Here is a 16,014-nt window from a genome sequence, read left to right on the forward strand (position 1 = left end):
AAGATAGATTGACAAGAGAAGAACTTCTGGCTATTAGGATTCGATAATTGGAGCAAAGAACGGAAGATGTCCAGATAGCATTGGGAAGGTTAAAAAGAGCAAGGTTACAAAACAAGGTGCGATTCGATAAGCAACATCGATTGAGACCAAAAGCAATCGAGGAAGGTGACTGGATACTTGTTTATGACAATAGTCTGGATAATCAACATAGTACTTTGTGGAAATTCTCAAAACGTTGGTTTGGACCATATGTGGTAACAACTGTTCATGATAATGCGACTTACTCATTATGGGAGTTAGATGGTACAAAATTGAAAATACCAATTGCAGGGAAGCGAGTAAAAATATTTAAACGAAGACATGCAGAGATGAATATGGAAGACCTTAATGAAGGTATAGAGATTCTGCAGCAAGAAGATGAAAGTGATTTGGATAATGAAGGTGACGAAGACGAACTGGACAAAGACGTAGAGGATATATTCTGAAGCAAACAGCAATTGGGTAAATTGGTGCATACCGGAGGATGCACAGGTTCAGAGGGGGTGGATGTCGTATTGTAATACGAGTATACAATGAAAATAAAAAGAAAGGGGAATTTTATTAATATTCAGTTACCTCGAATATTGAGAGCAACGACCAACTCCTGTACAAATACTGAGTGGCCATGTTCAGTCACCCCGTTACAGTCAGCCGGGGTATACTGAAATGCTCCATTCAATTTCAATAACGAGAGTCAGTAGGAAGAGAAGGGCCAATTCACACGATGGGTTCGAAGAGCCAATTGGATTCAATTTCGAGAATCCAATCCAGGTCCTCTTATACAATATGAGACCTGAATTGGCCGGTCAACCCACTGCAGCCTAATTACGAGAAATCCAGGTCTTACTACGGGTCTTAGCCAATCTAACGCGAGGACCAATTTGACCCAATTACGGAAACATCCAGGTTACTACTGGACTCTTATCCAATATGAGACCTGAATTGGTCGGGCGACTCAATGTGGTCCCGATTACGGGGTTTGATTCTGTTTCGGGTTGTCCTGTTCTTTGTGCCGTTTCAGGGAACATTGTTTTTGGTAAATGGATTTCTTAAAGGTAAAAACGGAGGAGAAAGCTCTGATGGCGAGAGTCAATTTCGGATCCAAGCTTGACGGTGGGAGCCAATTCCGGATCTAAGATGGAAGATTGAAGAAATTCAGAGGATAAGATTAGGGGGGATATAGTTTTGAAGGGGGGGTTTTTTTTTTTTTTTTCTCTAGGAATCAGGGGGAGCTTGTTTTCAAGCTTTTGCAAGGTTACTAGTTCGGTTTTCATTGGAGGTTTTTGAAGATCAAGGAGGGATTAGAGAGAGGAGCTTCATGCTTTGGGTCGGGGAAGGAAAGACATAGAATTTGGATTTTTCTTCTTCGTAGAGTTTTGGGAAGACTGAGGCAATCGCTGCTAAAGTCAGTATTGTAATGGTGAATCGGGATTTTTAATGAAGTGGGTTTGAATACTCTTGACTGTTTTGTGAAATCGAGTTACGTCTGTGATTGAAGGATTAAAAGGGCATCTATAGGATTGAGTATGCGGAGTGAATGAAATTTATTGGGTTAATCTAACAAGACAGTCAGTGGATACAAGATCGTAAGTACAAAGTGGTATTGAAGATTAATAGTTTGGGTTGTTCGGGGTTCTCTGTAATGTCTAGAGACCTACCGGCTGGGGCAAAAAGGACTTCGACAAGCAGTCGAAGAGCATCCGTATAGATTTACGGTACATTGTTGCAGTCGTTTATATTCCAGCAGTCAAAACTGATAGACTGCTTGACTATCGGTGAATCTCCATACTACCTTCTACAGCCAAACGCCCAGCGCGTTCTCAAGCAGGAAAGCACGTAATACGACAACGTCATATGTTTCATAATTTTGACAACTTGCAATGGATATCAAGTGGGATGATGTTGTACTTGTTAACTAATTTTTCTATGGATTACAATATGAGATAAAAAAATTAATGCTCAACTTATCTGATCTCCAAATATTAAGTCAAGCAATTGACTTTGTTGTGAAGTGTGATAATCATATTTTTGAATTTTGATCTGAGAATCGTACAAGTGGATCTCAACGTTACTATAATTCAATGGCAACACCAACATCTGTTGAGCACATACATTTGGAAGTAGAGGATATCCAAATTGATGTGGTACATTTCAAATTTCTTATTGAGCAAGAAAAGATTCGTTGTCGTCAGGAAGGATTGTGCTTATATTATAAAGAATCTAAGCACATTATTCAATATTATCCAAAGAAGCAACGCAGCCATAAAATGAAGAGTACGGCGATCAAAGAAGATAGCATGTTGGAAAATAAATTTGTCCAGTTATAATATGGACCCTGTGACTGGAACCTTGTACAACACCTACTGAAGGTCCTATTCTCTTCTTAGAACCCTCTCCATATTTTTTGATAAATATTATTCTAGGACCTAAATATCACAAAGTCTCTTTTTTGTTAGATTCAAGAGCCTCAGCATGTTTCTTAGATGAAGAATTTGCTAAAAGACATGGCATACTTTTAATGAAGAAAACTAAACTTTTTCATATAGAAGTCATAGATGGTCTTTCGTTGTCTTCAGGAGATATTACTCATGAAACCCTTCCTATAGAAGTAGAAACTAATGGTCATAGTAGCTTTGTAATATTTAATATCATTAGATCTTTCTCTAATCCAATCATTTTAAGTTTATTATGGCTAAAAAAATATAATCCTAAAATAGATTGAACTTCTCGTAGTCTTGACTTATCTGAAAGTATAATTAAGAGTGTAGTTAGTCAAGTAGAAAGTCATAAGTCTAGTATAATTAAACCTATGTTTGTAGGTACAAGAGCTTTCTGTTAGAGACATAGTCCTTAGAACCTTCTAGAGACAAGTTTCTAGAACCTCCTAGAGACAAGCTTCTAGACCCTTCTAGAAGCAAGTCTCTGGAACCTTCTAGAAGCTTCTTAGTTGGTAGAAGATGTTAGGGACATAGTCCTTAGAACCTTCTAGAGATAAGTTTCTAGAACCTTCTAGAAACAAGTCTCTGGAACTTTTTAGAAGCTTCCTAGTTGGTAGAAGTTGCTTGAGAAGCTTCCTAAATAGGAGTATATATTGGAATCGAGATTGAAGAGTTCTTCAGTCTCGACAACACATCTCTTGGAGCTCTAGCTCACCTCTCTGGTGTTGTTCTTGTATTCATCTGATTAATCTAGTTCTTGCTAGTTCTTCTTGAACTTCTTGGTAGATATCAAGTCTGTATTTCTGTGTCCATGACAGTTTGTCGAGACTTCACTCACCTCAGATATCAGAGCCAGTTTCTTCTTTGTTAGAGTGTGGATTACTCCTCTGCTTGGAGGTGTACTAGCACTTTAGAGGTTGCGGATTACCCTCCTCTAAACTGATACTTCTTTAGTTACAATATTGGAGTCTTATTCTTCTTGGAAAGAGTGGATTACCCCTTTTCTTGAAGCTTTTAAGGCATTTTAGAGGTTGCGGAGTACCCTCCTCTAAACCAATATTATCTTCTTGTAGAGTCATTTTTGTCCTTCTCTTAGAATGGTCGGGGGCTAAGACATTAGTATGACGGAAAGTTCAGAGTCCAAGTTAGATGCTATCATGAATGCCCTCACTACATTATCGCAAAGAACTGCAGAGATTGAAGGAGTCGTGGCAAGGCTTCATAATGATGGAGCATTTGGGATGGCACAATCTAGGTTGCATTAGCCTCAAAATTCTACACTTGGAGAAGCAACTTTGCCTCAGGTTCGACAAGTACTGCTGGTTCTACAACATAAGGAACTCCGAGTTAGTCTTCCGGACAAGTTCGATGGTACACGTTCCAAGTTTCGAGGATTCGTCAACCAAATCAGGTTGATAACAGTTTTACAGCCAAAACGCTATCCAACGGAGGAGTCACGTGTTAGGCTTGTTGGAACCTTACTTACAGGACAAAGTATATCATGGTTTGTTCCCTTGTTTGAGAAACGATCGTCCATACTAAACAACTTTGAAACCTTTTTGGAGGCATTTGCGGAAGCATTTGGTGAACACGACAAGGTTCGATGGACTACAACAAAGATCCGGTTACTACGACAAGGGATGCACTCTACATCAGTCTATGCATCGGACTTCAAGCAATTAGTATGAGACATCAATTGGAATGAAGAAGCGTTGATGAGTCAATTCTATTAGGGTTTAAGGGACGATATGAAAGATTTACTGTTAACTCTTCCTGATCCGCAAACGCTCAACGAAGCTATTAGCCAAGCTGTGAAGTGCGATAATCGCCTATTCCAACGTCGCCAAGACCAACGTTCAAGACAATATATGGTTCGCCACATCCCAACTATGTCGGCAAGTAGCGTGAATTCACATTCACAGGTAGAAGACATGCAAATTGATGCGGTACGTGTCAAATCTCTTACTCTAGAAGAAAAAAAGCGGCGTATGGAGGAAGGTCTATGCTTGTATTGCAGTGAAGAAGGCCACAAAGTTGGAAACTGCCCCAAGAAGTAAAATCGACGTATTATCAAGACTAGCGGTGCGTTTATTCAGGAAAACGAGGATGCCCAGCCACAATAGGAACCGTGCGGCTAGACAGTGAAATATCGCAACAACAACCAGGTTCGTTTCTTTTTGCTCAACCTGCCCTTTGTTTTACAATCCCTTTGCTTATTGGCCCTCATAAACTAAGAATCTTAGCATTATTAGATTCAGGAGCATCTGCTTGTTTTTTAGACGAAGAATTTGCAAAGCGTCATAAGATCCCTTTAGTACAAAAATCCAAACCTGTTCACGTTGAGGTCATAGATGGACGACCTTTATTGTCTGGTAGTATCACCTATGAATCAGAACCTATAGAAGTGACGTTTAAGGACCATAGTAGTCATATTATTTTCAATATTATTAGAACTCCATCAAATCCTGTTATTCTTGGTCTCTCCTAGTTGAAAAAGCATAACCCATCCATAGATTGGAAGTTGCGGAAGATGACCTTTCCCACAAAACTGCCCAAGAGCAAGCCTAGTAGAAAACCCCGAATAGAGAAATCCTTATTTATTGGAGCAAGAGCGTTTATAAGATTGTCTAAGGGAGGCACACCATTTGTCATTTATGCGGCTCCAACTACAGGGGAGAAGATCTCGACAGCAAGTATACCAGAGCAATATAAGGATTTTAAAGACGTGTTTCAAAAGAAAAATGCCGACATGCTACCGGAACACAGACCATATGATTGCACCATAGACTTACAGGAAGTAGCACAACTGCCTTTTGGCCCAATCTACAATCTTTTGCAGATGGAGTTGGCGGAGTTGCGAAAGTATATCGACAAGAATCTAGCCAAGAACTTCATCCGTCATTCAGAATCGTCAGCTAGAGCACCCATCTTATTTGTGAAGAAGAAAGATGGCTCGTTGCAGATGTGCATGGACTATCGAGGCCTCAACAAGGTAACAAAGAAGAATTGTTATCCGTTACCTTTGATTTTTGGTCTCTTAGAATAACTTGGACGTGCAAGGATCTTTACATAAATTGATCTAAGGGAAGCTTACAACCTCGTACGAATCAAGGAAGGAGATGAGTAGATGACAGTGTTTCGTACAAGGTATGGCCATTTTGAATATAATGTCATGCCCTTTGGTCTTACCAATGCTCCAGCGGTCTTTCAACATATGATGAATGACATTTTTTGAGAGTACCTTGACGATTTGGTTGTCATCTATTTGGATGATATTTTGATATTCTCCAAAAATGAGGAAGTGCATGAAAAACACATTCGTTTGATATTGGAGAAACTACGCGAGCGAGGACTATATGCCAAGTTGGAGAAGTGTTTATTTCACCAAATAGAGATGGAGTTTCTGGGGTTCGTTGTGACTACGAAAGGCTTGAAGATGGACCCCAAGAAGGTGGAAGCAATCGTGTCCTAGGAGGTTCTGAAGACGATTAGAGATGTACAATGCTTTCTTGATTTTGCCAACTTCTATCGGATCTTTATCAAGAATTACTCTCAAGTTGCTCCTCTTCTCACTTGGTTGACATGCAAGAATAAGCTGGAATGGAGACCTCTAGCAGAGAAGGCATTTCAAAACCTGGAGACCGCATTTACTACGACTCCAATCTTGGTACTTCCAAACTTTACAAAGGCCTTCTATTTAGAAACTGATGCTTCAGATTTTGCTTTGGGAGCTGTACTATCACAAATGAGAGAAGATAAGAAGCTCTATCCGGTTGCATTCTATTCTCGAAAGTTCTCTGCTGCTGAAATCAATTATGAGATCCACGATAAGGAATTTCTTGCTATAGTGGACTCTTTCTAAGAATGGCATCACTTTCTTGAAGGAGCTGCACATCCAATGACCGTATACATAGATCCAAAGAATTTGGAGTATTTCATGTCAGCTCGAGTTCTAAATCGACGTCAAGCTCGATGGAGTATGTTGCTATCTAGGTTCGATTTTATTATCACTTATCGACCTGGAAAGCAGCAAGGACTATCTGATGCCTTATCGAGGAGATCGTATCTTATACCAAAGTCTGGAGAAGCAGCGTTTGATCAACAATGTACGACGTTGTTGAAGCCAGAGCAATTTCAGCTTTGCGCTACTATTATGCCAATTGATGCTAACTTCCTGAATCAGGTACGTGCCGTAACCATTGAAGATTCAGTAGCCATTGATATTAAGCAGCGTGCCAATGACGACAAGTTCAAGGTGGAGGGAGATCTTTTATACTTTGAAGAGCGGTTATATATCCCAAAAGGACCAGCACGACTCCGAGTTCTTCAATCTCGCCACGATTTTTTAGGTGTGGGACATTTTGGATTCAACAAGACCTTGGAGCTTATTTCTCGAGATTTTTGGTGGCCCCAAATGTAGAAGGATGTGAAAGATTTTGTCCTCTCCTGCAACATCTGTTCAAGATCCAAGAATCCTCGGCATCGCCCTTATGGACTCCTACAGCCATTGCCGATTCCACGTCGACCATGGTCTTTAATTTCCATGGACTTCATCACGGACCTGCCATCATCGAATTCATTTGACAGCATCTTTGTCGTGGTAGATCGGCTAACAAAAATGGCACACTTTGTCCCTTGCAAGAAGACATCGTCCAGTGAAGTCACAACAAGGCTCTTTCTCGATAATGTGTATCGATATCATGGACTACCAGATGATATCGTATCAGATCGAGGAACCCAGTTCGTATCAAAGTTTTGGAGATCTCTCTTTGAGATACTGAAGGTGGATATCAAGCTTTCTTCGACTTTTCATCCTTAAATTGACGGTCAAACGGAATGGGTGAACCAAGTCTTGGAACAATACTTACGATGCAGCATCCACTATGAGCAAGATGATTGGACCACATATCTGCCGCTAGCCAAGTTTACATATAACAACATCTTCCATGCGTCGACTCAATACACACCATTCTTTTCCAACTATGGGTATCATCCAAAGCTTGATTTATTGAATCCATCAACAAATAACAATCCAACAGCTAAAGGATTTGTAAAACAACTATTAGAGCTTCAAAATACGTTGAAGCTTCAATTACAATCCACTCAAGAATCCTACAAGGCGTCTGCAGATAGATTTCGGAATCAAGCACCTACTTTCAAAATTGGAGATAAAGCATGGCTTCTTCGACGGAATATCAAGATCAAGCGACCATGTGATAAGTTAGACTATCGAAGATTGGGACCATTTATCATCCAAAAGCAAATCAATCCAGTGGCGTACCGTCTGGAATTACCGGCTTCTATGAAGGTACATCCAGTCTTTCATGTTTCTTTGTTGGAGCCTTATCGAGAGTCATCTTTTCCTGGAAGAGTGCAATGTCTGCCACCTAGTATTGAGATCGAGAACCACAAGGAATACGAGGTTGAAAAGATGCTGGATTCTCGGCGAACGTGAGGCAAGTTGGAGTATCTTGTTCATTGGTGCGGCTACGACATTAATGAGAAAACGTTGGAGCCAGCTGAAAATCTCACCAATGCGCCTCAAAAGGTACAGGAGTTTCATCAACAACATCCTCATAAACCTAAGCTGGTTCGACAATAGCTTCTTTCTGAAGCTTGTTCACCCAAGAATATAAGAAAGAGAGAGAGCACCACCAAAATTCGTAGTTGATGTAGTTATTTTCTCCAAGATAAAATAGAATTTTTTCAGTAGCCATAGTTTGGTCTTCTGATATGGATAGCCAAGAAATAGATACTATGCCAGTCAGATTATCTCAACCAACTAGTTCACGAAGGCGACCCCAAGATGAAGAACCACCTGCACTACGACGATGACGGAGGATACCAAATAACCGATCACTGGTGATTGTATTTGAGTCCGAGCCTACTTATGATGGTCAACCAGAAGGCATATTTGCAGGACAATTTCACAATGAAGACACGGAAGTTCATGCTTGGTGAGAAGTTGAAGGAGTGGGCCACTACCGTTGGCTTCAAGGGCCGATGAACCACTTACCTCGTGAACAACAGTTGGAGTTCATAGCAAACGTTATGCGACAAATCTTCATTTTCTTGCGTTGGTACTGATTGACAACAACATTGCTTCTCAGAGACCTCGAAGCTAAAGGAGGGGGTGATGTTAGGGACATAGTCCTTAGAACCTTCTAGAGATAAGTTTCTAGAACCTTCTAGAGACAAGCTTCTAGAACCTTCTAGAAGCAAGTCTCTGGAACCTTCTAGAAGCTTCTTAGTTGGTAGAAGATGTTAGGGACATAGTTCTTAGAACCTTCTAGAGATAAGTTTCTAGAACCTTCTAGAAGCAAGTCTCTGGAACTTTCTAGAAGCTTCCTAGTTGATAGAAGTTGCTTGAGAAGCTTCCTAAATAGGAGTATATATTGGAATCGAGGTTGAAGAGTTCTTCAGTCTCGACAACACATCTCTTGGAGCTCTAACTCACCTCTCTGGTATTGTTCTTGTATTCATCTGATTAATCTAGTTCTTGCCAGTTCTTCTTGAACTTCTTGGTAGATATCAAGTCTGTATTCTGTGTCCATGACACTTTCTTGCATGCTGCAAAAGAATGATCACCTTGTGTCATTTATGCCACACTTGTTTCTATTGATGAAAAGACTTTAAGTGGCATTCTAAGCCAATATCAAGATTTTTAAGATGTATTTGAAAAGAAGAATGTGAATACTTTTCTGGAACATCATTCTTATGACTGCTCAATTGACCTTCAAGAAGGAGCACAACCGCCATTTGGACCAATCTATAATTTATCACAAAATGAATTGGTTGAATTCAAAGAGTATATTGAAGAAAATCTGGCCAAGAACTTCATATGCCATTCCAAATCTCCAACGGGAGCTCCAATTTTATTTGTAAAGAAAAAATATAGATCATTGTGGATGTGTGTTGATTATCGAGGACTCAACAAAATCACCATCAAGAATAAATACCCACTACCTTTGATATCTAAACTCCTTGATCAATTGAATCAAGCTAAGGTCTATACAAAAATAGATCTACAAAGAGTATACAATCTGATACGCATCAAAGAAAGAGATGAATGAAAGATTTCATTTCAAACAAGATATGGACATTTTGAATACAATGTCATGCCTTTTGGACTTACAAATGCACCAGCAATATTCCAACATCTAATAAATAATGCTTTTTGAGAGTTTTTGGATGATTTTATTGTCTGTTACCTAAACCACATTTTAATCTATTCTAAAAATTCAAAATTACACATTTGACTTGTAAAGATAAACTTCAATGGAATCAAGAAGCGGAAGTCATATTTGAAGCTTTGAAGTCCACCTTTGTTTTTGTACCAATCTTATATCACGTCGATTTTTCTAAACCATTTATTATGAAAACAGATACAACAGACTTTGCTTTGGGTGCTGTATTCTCACAAATGGAAATAGATAATAAACTTTATCCAATAGCTTTTCATTCTAGAAAATTTTCAATGGCCGAGATCAACTATAAGATCCATGATAAAAAACTTCTTGCAATCGAGTATTTATTTCAAGAATGGCACCATTATCTAGAAGGTGCTTCTAGCCCAATCATCATGTATATGGATCACAAGAAACTTGAATATTTTATGTCAGCACGTATTTTGAATCTTTGCTAAGTTCGTTGGAGTATGTCTTTGTCAAGATTTGAATTCAAGATCACTTATCAACTAGGATAACAACAAGGTTTATCAAATGCACTCTCTAGACGATCTTACCTTGTACCAAAGGAAGGAGATGCTACTTTCAATCAACAACAGACAATTCTCTTGAAGGTAGAGCATCTTCATCTTTGAGCAATGAAATCAACATTAACTGTTGATTCAACTTTCATTAAGCAAGTTCAGTTAAGTATGTCTTTTGATCTTCTTATTCTTGATATTAAGAGAAATCCTTCAAAGTCTCATAATACTTCCAAGTTTGAATTCAAAAAGAATCTACTATATTTTGAAGGACACCAATATGTTCGAGAAGGTGAAGCTCGATTATGTGTTCTTCAAGCTCATCATGACTTTCCAGCAGCAGGTCATTTTGGATACAATAAAACTTTGGAACTAATATCCAAAGACTTTTGGTGGCGACAAATGTGAAAAGCAGTCAAAGTTTATGTACAATCTTGTGATGTTTGCTTAAGATCAAAAACTCCTCGTCATCGATCTTATGGACTTCTTCAGCCATTATCCATTCTAGAACAATCATGGTCTTCTGTTTCTATGCATTTCATCACGGATCTTCCAATCTTATGTTCTTATGACTCTATATTCATGATAGTAGATCGTTTTACCAAGATAGCACATTTTGTACAATGTACAAAATCTATCACAGGTGAAAAACAACTAAACTCTTTCTTGAAAATATCTATCACTATCATAGATTATTCAAGGATATTATATCAGATAGGAAAACTTAATTTATATCAAGATTTTGGTGGACTCTTTTCAAGATTCTAAAAGTCAATATAAAACTATCTTCTGCATTCCATCCTCAAACTGATCAATAAATAGAGCATGTTAATAAAGTTTTAAAGCAATGTTTAAGATGTACCATCAACTACCAACAAGATGATTGGACAACGCTTTTGCCATTGGCAAAGTTTGCTTATAATAACACAATATATTCTTCTATAAAACAAACACCTTTCTTTGTCAATTATGGTTATCATCCACGACTTGATACTTTTAACTTTTTAAAAGTTGATAATCCTATGGTGAAAGATTTGGCAATTCATTTGTCAGAGTTACATGCAACAATGAAGGCGCCGTTAAAAGAAACTCAAGAACAACAAATGGTCAATGTAGATGTCTATCAAAATGAACAACCACCATTCTACATAGGTGATAAGATATGGTTACTTTGTCGCAATATCAAGACCACTCGTCCTTGTGACAAGGCTTGGATCATTTTCTATTTTTGCATAAATCAAGCAAGTTGCATAATTTTTACACCTACCAGAGACAATAAAAATCCATCCAGTATTCCACATATTTCTTCTTGAACCATATAAGACAATGGACATACCAATAAAAAGACAAGCTCCACCTCCTCCTATAGAACTAGACAATAATGAAGAGTTTGAAGTAGAAAAAGTCTAAGATTGAAGGCAGTCATGAAATAAATTGGAATATCTTCTCCATTAGTGTGGATATGATATTAATAAATGTACATGAGAGCCAATAAAGAATCTTGCAAATAGAACAAAGGCAATGGAGGCTTTTCATCAATGACATCTATCAAAACCAAGATGAAAACCTTCCTTATAAAAGAAACAAGATGTAGACAAGATAACATTCTATTTTCAATCTTTGTTTGTAACTTCTTTGCACTTATGATATTGAGGAGATTGAGAACCAACAACTAGTGGATTTGACTTAAGAATCTTTGTTTGCTGACTTATCAAACAAGACATTATAATTGTCACAACCTTTAAGATGACGCAATCGAGATGAAGATCTTCAAGAACAACATATTTTTCATCAAATAGATGGCAAGATACAATGCGTTTGGTATCATGACCTTGGAAGGAACTCCCAATGTTTGGTGATTTTACTAGAGGTAGGAACAACTCTTAATGGTGTTCTAAATATTTTATTTGAAAGAAGTTATGAAGGCCTTAACAACAATCAAATAACTAGGTGGTCTTTCTGCCATGATATGGGACTCTATCGATGGTTGAGAGGCCCTAACAATCATCTTCAAAAAGAACAAAGATCAAAATACGTGGCAAATATAATTCATCACATTATAGATTTTCTCAACATATAATGACTGCTCCTCATAGAACTCGTCCCTAGAAGGAGGGATAATGTCATGGACATATGCATGTAAGCTATTAATTATATATATAAATAGATAGAAATAAATAATAGTAGGTAAAAATAAGTTAATTCTATAATATTTATTATAAAAGCTTCGTAGAAGCTTGATAGATGCTGCTTTGACTTTATAAGTGTCTTTAATTGATTTTTTGGATTAGAAACGTGGTTAACAAGTTGGCCATGTGCCACACATGTTGTTAGCTTGAAGATCAAGCTAACTATGTGGCCCACACATAGAAAAACTTGCCTTGTAAGTCAAGGCATGTGTCTTACAAAGTCAACACATATTGGAGGTCCTATAGAACATTGCCATGTAGCTCCTAGTTAGATAATATATATAGAGACAAGAATGAAGCCATCTTCAATCTTGTCAATTCTTTTTTTGCTTCTAGTTTAGTTTCAAGGATCTTTAGTTTTCTTGTCTTTTGGTAATAGCCATTACAATTTCTTTTTTATATATATATTAAGTTATTTTTATTTTGTCATCTTTCTTTGAAAGAAGTCTTATTTATTTATTTGTCTTTATCAAGTTTTTATCCTTGATATCTTCTATTCATCTCTTTTTTTGATGCATACTAGATTGTATATCATTGTAGATCTATTTTTATATAGATCTTAGCTTTATTCAATTGATCAAGAAGTCTAGATATTAAAGGTAGTGGGTACGTGTTCTTAATGGTGATCTTGTTGAATCTTCAATAATCAACACACATCGGCAATGATCCATCTTTTTTCTTCACTAATTGAATTGGGATCTTTTGCTAGAAATTTGGAATGGTATTTGAAGTTCTTGGCTAGATTCTCTTCAATATATTCCTTAAGATCAACCAATTCATTTTATAATAAATTGTAGATTAGTCCAAATGGTAGTTGTACTCTTTCTTGAAGGTCAATTGAATGATCATAGGAATGATGTTCTGGAAGAGTATTTGCAGCCTCTTTTTCAAATACATCTTGAAAATCTTGATATTAGCTAGGAATACCACTTGAAGTCTTTGCACCATTAGAAATAAATATGGCATAAATGACACTAGATGATTCTTCTTATGTAACATGCAAGAAAGCTCTTACACCTACCAATATAGATTTAATTGTATTAGACTTGTGATTTTTTACTTCATTAACTACACTCTTAGTTATACTTTTTAAAAAATCAAGACTACTAGAAATCCAATCTATGTAAGGATTGTATTTTTTTAACTACAATAAATCTAAAATGATTAGATTAGAAGGAGATCTAATGATATTAAATATTACAAAGCTATTATGACCATTAGTTATTAGTTCTATAGGAAGAGTTTTGTGAATAACATTTTTAAAAGACAACAAGAGACCATCTATAACTTCTATATAAACAGGTTTAGTTTTCCTTACTAAAGATATGTTAAGTCTTTTACCTAATTTTTTATCTAAAAAATATGTCGAGGATCTTAAATCTAACAAGGCAAAGACTTTATAATATATAGGTTCTAAAATAATATTTAATGTAAAAAAAAAAAAAAAAAAAAAAAAAAAAAAAAAAAATTGAAGAAAGAATATGATCTTCATTAGATATTGTATAAGGTTTCAGCCACATAGTTCCTATTATAGCTGGACAAACTTATTTTTTGATATATTGTCTTCTTACACATTTGTACTCCTAATTTTACAATTGCATGGTTTCTTTAAACAATGTTGAATAGTGTACTTAAGTTCTCTAAAATATAAGCACGATTCTTCGTGACGGTGATGAATCTTTTCTTGTTCAATAAAAGGTTTGAAACGTACTACATCAATTTGTATATCTTCTACTTCTGAATGTATATGTTGAGGAGGCATTGGTATTGCTATTGAATTATAATAATATTGGCGCCCACTTGTCTGACTCTCACATCAAAATTTAAAAATTTGATTATTATACTTCACACCAAAGTTAATTTCTTGATTCAATGTTTGAAGATCATGTAAGTTGAACATCAATTTCTTTACCTCACTTTATAATCCATAGAAAAATTGGCTAATTAGTGCAACATTATCTCACTTGATATCAGTTACTAGTTATCAAAATTGTAAAGTATATATTATTACAAATCGATTTTCTTGTTATAAAATATGAATCTTATTGGTTGTAACATGAGTTGCATCATGTTCTCTTTACATAGATCAAAATTCTATTAAAAAAACCTCCAAATTATCCAATATTGTATCTTATCGTTCAAGAAAAGATGAAAACCACGATAATGTTGAACCTAAAAGAAGTGTACCAATGAATTTAACTTATGATTCTAAAATTGGATAGCTTTGGAATTGAAGTTCAATCACAACTTGTACTTGATTGATAAATCCTTGAAACTTGGAACTTGTACCATCAAACTTCTCAAGGAAAGCAACTTTTGGTTCTTTAATATTGAAAGAATGTTCCATTGTTGGAAAAGGAATATAATTGGATGTAGATGTTGAAGTACCTCCAATCATATCTGTGTCTTCACTTCTTGCTATTCTTGTTACTTCTTGTGGTAGTAAACTTAGTTAGTGTATCATAAGCATTAATTCTCTCAATTGTTCTTATATTTGTCCCATTGCACTATTCATTTCAAAGAGCTTTGCCATAATAGTACTTAAAAAATAAATTTCTAATATTGCTCAAGACAAGTAAAAGAGGGGACTTGAGAATAAAGAAGTTATTAAGAATAATATTAGTTTAAAAGATGATAATTTGTAACTTTTAATATGCTTATGTCTTATCAAGAAAAAGAATTAATTCACTCTTAATTAAAAAAAGACAAAGCTCTAATATTATAAATGTACTCTTGTCAATCTTTCAAGGATATGAACTGGAAGAAGATGCATAAACTTGAAAAATCTATATCAAATAAAAAGTAAAAAAATAGAAATAAAGTAGTATGCATATTTTAAAAAATTAGAATAGGTATTGCCAAATAACAAGGATACTAGAGACTCTTAAATCTAGACTAGAAGCAAGAAAAGAGTTGATAAGAGTGAAGAGGGCTTCATTTTTGTCTCTATATATACTATCTAACTAGGAGCTATGTCGCAATATTCTATAGGACCTCTAATATGTGTTGACTTTATAAGACACATGCCTTAGCTTACAAGGTAAGTTTTCTATATGTAGGCCACATAGTTAGCTCTTTCTTCAAGCTACCAACATGTGTGGTATATGGACAACTTATTGACTACATTTCTAATCTAAAAAGTCAATTAAAGATACTTATAAAATCAATGCTACGTCTAAGAAGCTTCTACAGAAGACTTTATAGAATTGACCTATTTTTACTTGCTATTATCTAAATCATATAAGTAAGTATTGATTTATATGTATATGTCCGTGATAGTTATCTACACCTTTGCATTGAGTATTGAGGCCTTAATAAGCAAACATTTAAGAATACATATCCACTTCTACTCATAGATGATCTTCTTGACCAATTTTTAGGTGTGACCATCTTTAATAAATTGGATCTTCAGAGCGGCTATTAGCAAAAATCTATTGCAAAAAAGGATTTAGAAAGGACAACATTTTGTATGTAGTATGGATATTTTGAATGGTTGATTTTATCTTTTGGCCTCACCATTACTCCAACCTCTTTTATGGATCACATAAAGAAATTATTTTGAGACCTTTAGGATAAGTATGTAGTTGTCTTCATTGATGATATCCTCATATATAGTAAAACCCTTGAAGAACATGAGCAT

This window comes from Physcomitrium patens, chromosome 10, assembly GCF_059467195.1.
Source record: "Physcomitrium patens ecotype Gransden chromosome 10, ASM5946719v1, whole genome shotgun sequence".
Classification (NCBI taxonomy): Eukaryota; Viridiplantae; Streptophyta; class Bryopsida; order Funariales; family Funariaceae; genus Physcomitrium; species Physcomitrium patens.